Genomic DNA, 6,000 nt, shown 5'->3' on the forward strand with positions numbered 1-6,000 from the left:
GGGAATTTCCAAACACAGTTTGAACGCCAGACTCACGGGTCTAATCCTACTGTTGTAAACACGAAAAAGCCGTTCCGGAGACGTCAGAACACACCAGAGCTACTGAATGAATGATACATACTACTGTAGAAAAAATTCAAAAATGACAAAGTTAGAAGAAACAACAAGAACTTTGTCATATATACTTTGACCCTCACCAAATTTTTATCAACACACCATAGAAAGTTTCCCATCCGGACACCTCACGCTTTGCATGGTGACTGCTCCGCCCGTGACTGTGAGAAACGGCAGCGACCTTTGGATACAGATCAGCACATGACAGAAACCATTCTCACCCCGAGACTTCACGGTCCCTCGGTAAAGCAGGCAGTGAAATCAAAGATCCCCACAACCTGGGACGTTCTCCTTTCTCACCCACCCCAGTCCGGGAGAAGACTCAACAGCCATAAAGCTCCAGGACAAACGCGAGGAGCCTCAGGAAGCGAGACGAGTTCGGGGACGTTAATGGGACTCAGTGGCCAAAATCACACCACGTGATTTGGCGTCACAAAGCGGAGGGCGGGGCGAAACTGCGGCACACAGCCTCACGTGACCTGTCGGCGGGACTTCCATTTCAATTCTGCGGAAACAGACAGCCTGGGCTCCTGGTTTGGATCGTTCAATGCAGATTCAGTGAAGTCGACACATTTCTGACGAGCCCAGATAGTTGGGAAACAAATGAATTCCTGGCCCTCGGTTCGGGGCTCACGGCCAACATCGGATCTCCCCGCTCGGGATCGGTCTCAGTACTCACCGATGGGAAAGTGATATCTTCGGCCCGCAGACAGTGATCCCGACGGGAGAGACGAAAGTCTTTCCCGAACACACAGCCGACACACTTCAGCTCTGAGCGGAGAGGATAACACCGTCCAGCCGGAGACTGTGAACATGCGCGAAGAGATTGTTACATCATCGGGAGGCGGGGCCTCGGAAACAGACGCGCAGGTGCTGCCCATCTGCGGTTAAATGGGCGGGGCAAACGGGATCACGTGTCAGGATTGGTGACACCGCCCCCACCCAGGCTCCCATCCAGCTACTCATTCGTCTGTGGAAAGAAGCAAACTTGCCGCTCACATCACCTCTCACCTTAAATGTATTAGACATTTCAACCCCCAGGAAAAATATATCGTCTGTCCACTCTATCTATTCCTCTCGTAATCTTATGAACGTCCATCCACTCTCACCCCAGCCTGCGCCGCTCTGGAGAAAACAACACAAGTTTGTCCAACCTTTCGTTTTCGCTCATGCCCTCTAATCCAGGCAGGGTCCTGGTAAACCTCTTCAGCGCCCCCTCCAAAGCCCCGACATCCTTCCGAGAATGGGGGCGACCAGAACTGTATGAAACACACCAGATGTGGTCTAACTAGTTCTATAAAACTGTGTTACGAGCTGTAACGTTTTAGAAACGAACCAGCAGCACTAGAGTTCACACTGGAGTCTGGTTTTGATGTTAACACCATTATCTTTAGTAGTATCGACTTATAATACAGTAACTTAACGAAATAAAGGAAAGTTAACAGTGTTAAGTGTATATATGTGTAAATATAATTCCCAGACTATCGAACGTGAGGGAACAAAGCTTAGAGTCTTGAGATGGTAAATTAGGAAAGTTCAGTAATCCACGGAATAAATGATGGGAAAGAGATATTTGTAATCCAGGGTGAAACGTAGAGAAAAGGCCGTTACTTCAAAATAACCGTCGACGAAGTTCTTATCCGTTGAATCCGTCCACAGACGAGTTATCAGCGAAAGTGACCTGTCAGAGGAATACCGTCTTCCAGGGGTTACCACACAACATGCCCAGGCAAGGGTTAACACAAGATATTCCAAAACCCACTCCTATGGATTAAACGAAGTGACAGCCACACACATTCGTTGTGTTTCCGTGTACCGATGATTAACCCACTCTTGTGGGCACAGGAGAGTTCCAAGCCTCAGCTGCGTCTAACTGAAGCGATCAGCTTTTCCAGTCACTCTCTCTCTCTCTCTCTCTCTCTCTCTCTCTCTCTCTCTCTCTCTCTCTCTCTCTCATGGTTCAGTCCACAGTCAGCGCTGTCAGCCTGTGACTGACGTCATAGTCCCGCCTCCTCACACCGGCGCTCTTAAAGAAACAGTCACAGTCCGACCGTTGAACTCAATGTTTCAACTAATAATGACAACCATGTCTTTTGCCTTCTTAACCACCCGATCAATCTGTGCAGTCTCTTTCAGGGAGCGATGAACTTCGAGTCTAAAAACCCTCTGATCATCGACATTGTTCAGGGATTTGCATTTAACAGTGTACTGTCTCTCCACATTCGACCTACCGAGCTGCCAAGATGATCATCACTAATCAAATCTCACTGAAATTTCTCAGGTCCTGTTGAATTTATTGCCAATTGCACAAGTACGGGAAGGTACAGGGACAGAGAAACACTAACTTGTGGCATCACAGGCAAGTACATTCAGTTAACACACGGAACACAAATTATACGATTCTCTGTCAGTAACAATCTGTAAATATGATTTATGTCATTAGCAATGTATAAAATACATTGTGTCATGATCAATATTAAAATGTGCATTTTGTCTCAATAACAGACATGGAAATGTTGAATTTGGTCCCTGTCTCCATTCCTCCTGTAATCCACAACCAGCTCCTTTGTTTTTGTCACAATGAGGGAGAGGTTGTTTTCTTGACACCGCTGTGTCGGGGTGATGACTTCTTCTCTGTCGGCTGCCTCGTTATTATTTGAGTTTAGGCCAGCCAGTGTAGTGTAGTCAGCAAATTTAATTAACAGATTGGAGCTGTGGGTGGCGACACGTCATGAGAATACAGAGAGTAAAGGAGGGGGCAAAGAGGCACCCGTGTGGGGTAAGTGTGCTGAGGGTCAGAGAGACAGAGGTGAGGGAGCCCACTCTTACCACCTGCCGGCGATCTGACAGGAAGTCCAGGATCCAGCTACACAAGGCAGGGTGAAGGCCGAGGTCTCTGAGCTCCATGTCGATACTTCACGCCTTTGTATGGCTACTGCTCTGCCCATGACTTCAAGGAACTGCAGAGAACATCAGAGAAACAAGCCTCCCCTCCATGGACTCTTCCTTCACTTCCCCTGCCTCGGAAAAGCAGGCCATGCACTCAAAGACCCTCACAACCTGGACATTCTTGCTGCAAACCAGCTCCCACATCGGGGAAGAGATTCAAAAGCCTTAAAGCGGGTAACACCCGGCTCAAGGACGGTTTCCTGTCTGTGGTTACAAGCCAAATGAATGATAAAATGGACTCGACCTCACAATGTAACTCGACGTGACTCTGCGCCATATGTCTAGTGATTGTTTTGCCAATTTCATTTTTCATTTTTAGAATCTTTTGTATTGATACATAATCTTCTACAGCTATAAAATGATACAAAACGTCAATAGATTAATGTGCATACAATTAATAAAGCTGAAAAAAACATTGTAAAATATAAGAATGGAAAAATATATATATATAGAAAAATAAAGGAAAAAAGTACCCCATCTAACTCGGGAAAAACCCAGTAACCGCAAAAAAAGGGGGGGGGGGGAAATCCATTAGGAATGAACCCTCCGGAGCAATACGTTTGACGATCATCTAAATATTTTAAAAAAGAATCATAAGCCGTCATATCACATTTATATAAAAAAATAAAATCGGACGGAAACCATAAAGCATAATTCGAATTAAATGATAATATTTGGCAAAAGAGCCCCATCTTCTCTCAAAATTCGAATCGAGGATCAAATGTTCTACGTCTATTTTTTCCAAACTAAGACATAACATTCCTTGAGAAAACGATTCAATTAATGTAGGGGAAGAAATATTTTTCCATTTTAATAAAATAGCCCTTCTTCTCAGTAGTGTAACAAATGCAATTACATGTTGATCTGAAGATGAAATACCCTGAATATGATGTGGAGCTATTCCAAATAGAACAGTCAACCTATTAGGTTGTAAATTAATTTTCAGAGCTTTAGAACTTGTAGAAAAAAAAGATTTCCAAAACTATTTTAATGAAGAACATGACCAGAACATATGTGACAAAGTAGCTACTTCAGCTTTACATCTATCTCAGCATTTGTCTATACTAGAAAATATTTTAGATCGTCTCCCCTTTGTTAAATAATAACGGTGAACAGTTTTAAATTGAATTAAACAGTGGTTGGCACATTCAGAAGAGGAATGTACATTTTTCAAAACTCCAAGCCAATCTTCATTAACAAAGGTCATATTAAGTTCTCTCTCCCAATCTTGTTTAATCTTGAGTGATAGGTTCTCGTTTCGAAACAAAAATAAATTATAAATTCTTCCAATTGAACCTTTCACAAAGGGATTCAATTTCAAAATGGTATCCAACATATCAGATTCTTATAAACATGGAATCTTAGGTAAATATTGTTGTAAAAATGTCTAAACTGAACATATTGCAAAAAATGTGTATGAGCGAGAGAAAATTTGTTAATTAACTCTTCAAAGATCATAATGGACCATCGCAAAATAAATCTGTAAAAGAATGGATCCCTTTATTTTTCCAAAGGAGAAAAATGGGGTCAGTTGTTGAAGGTATAAATGAGAAGTTTCGATGTAAAATACTAGTCATCTTAAATTGTTTAAAATTTTTTAAAAAACGAAACTGAACCCAAATCCGTAGGGATTGTTTAATAACCGGGTAAAGATTTACATTTGGAAGTTTAAACAGCTGTAAAAGTAATGGAGTTAAATGAAATTGTTTAACTGCTTTTAATTCCAAATAAACCCATAATGGTTTTTGGTTCTTATCAAGACAATATAACCAAAAACAGAATTGTCTAATTTTCACAGCCCAATAATACTCTTAAATTAGGAAGTGCAAGTCCACTATATCATTCAGATTTTTGTAAATGATACTTATTAACTCTTATTAACATGGACTCTTAACTTAACGAAATAAAGTTAACAGTGTTATGTGTATATATGTGTAAATATAACTCCCAGACTATCGAGCCTGAGGGAACAAAGCTCAGAGTCTTGAGATGGTAAAGTAGGAAAGTTCAGTAATCCACGGAATAAATGATGGGAGAGAGATATTTGTAATCCAGGGTGAAACGTAGAGAAACGGCCGTTATTTCAAAATAACCATCGACGAAGTTCTTATCCGTTGAATTCGTCCACATACGAGTTATGAGCGAAAGTGACCTGTCACAGGAATACCGTCTTCCACGGGTTACCACACAACATACCCAGGCAAGGGTTAACAGAATATATTCTAAAACCCACTCCTCTGGATTATACGAAGTGACAGCCACACACAATCGTTGTGGTTCCGTGTACCGATGATCAACCCACTCTTGTGGGCATAGGAGAGTTCCAAGCCTCAGCTGCGCCTAACTGAAGCGATCAGCTTTTCCAGTCTCCCTCTCTCTCTTTAGACCGGCCGACTGCCTGTCTGCAGATCTCTGTCTCTCTCTCTCTCTCTCTGATGGTTCAGTCCACAGTCAGCGCTGTCAGCCTGTGACTGACGTCATAGTCCCGCCTCCTCAGGCCGGCGCTCTTAAAGAAACAGTCACAGTCCGACCGCAGGCTCGTAACAGCCGCAACACAACTTCCCGACTTTTGAACTCAATGATTCAACTAATAAAGACAACCATGCCATTTGCCTTCTTAACCACCCGGTCAATCTGTTCAGTCTCTTTCAGGGAGCGATGCACTTGGAGTCTAAGATCCCTCTGATCATCAACACTGTTCAGGGTTTTGCATTTAACAGTGTACTGTCTCTCCACATTCGACCTACCGAGCTGCCAAGATGATCATCACTAATCAAATCTCACTGAGATTTCTCAGGTCCTGTTGAATTTATTGCCAAGTGCACAAGTACGCGAAGGTACAGGTACAGGCAGAGAAACACTAACTTGCGGCAGCATCACCGGCAAGTACATTCAGATAACACACGGAACACAAATTATACGATGCTCTGTCAGTAA

At 42.9% G+C, this 6,000-nt stretch overlaps 1 protein-coding gene across 14 annotated transcripts in view; it reads right to left on the reverse strand.

Moving 5' to 3' along the window:
• The window catches only part of LOC132386339 (zinc finger protein 229-like), a 32,163-nt gene extending 30,665 nt beyond the window's left edge, over nucleotides 1-1,498 (reverse strand). For 5 of the 14 annotated variants that reach the window (XR_009509492.1, XM_059958589.1, XM_059958591.1 and 2 more), the window contains exon 1: nucleotides 217-780. The gene's annotated coding sequence lies outside the window, so the exon portion shown is untranslated. The other 9 variants (XM_059958594.1, XM_059958593.1, XM_059958596.1 and 6 more) reach the window with 6 other exon arrangements.
• Nucleotides 1,499-6,000: the final 4,502 nt, after the last annotated feature.

The sequence above is a fragment of the Hypanus sabinus genome, unplaced genomic scaffold (genome assembly GCF_030144855.1).
Source record: "Hypanus sabinus isolate sHypSab1 unplaced genomic scaffold, sHypSab1.hap1 scaffold_1098, whole genome shotgun sequence".
NCBI classification, from domain to species: Eukaryota; Metazoa; Chordata; class Chondrichthyes; order Myliobatiformes; family Dasyatidae; genus Hypanus; species Hypanus sabinus.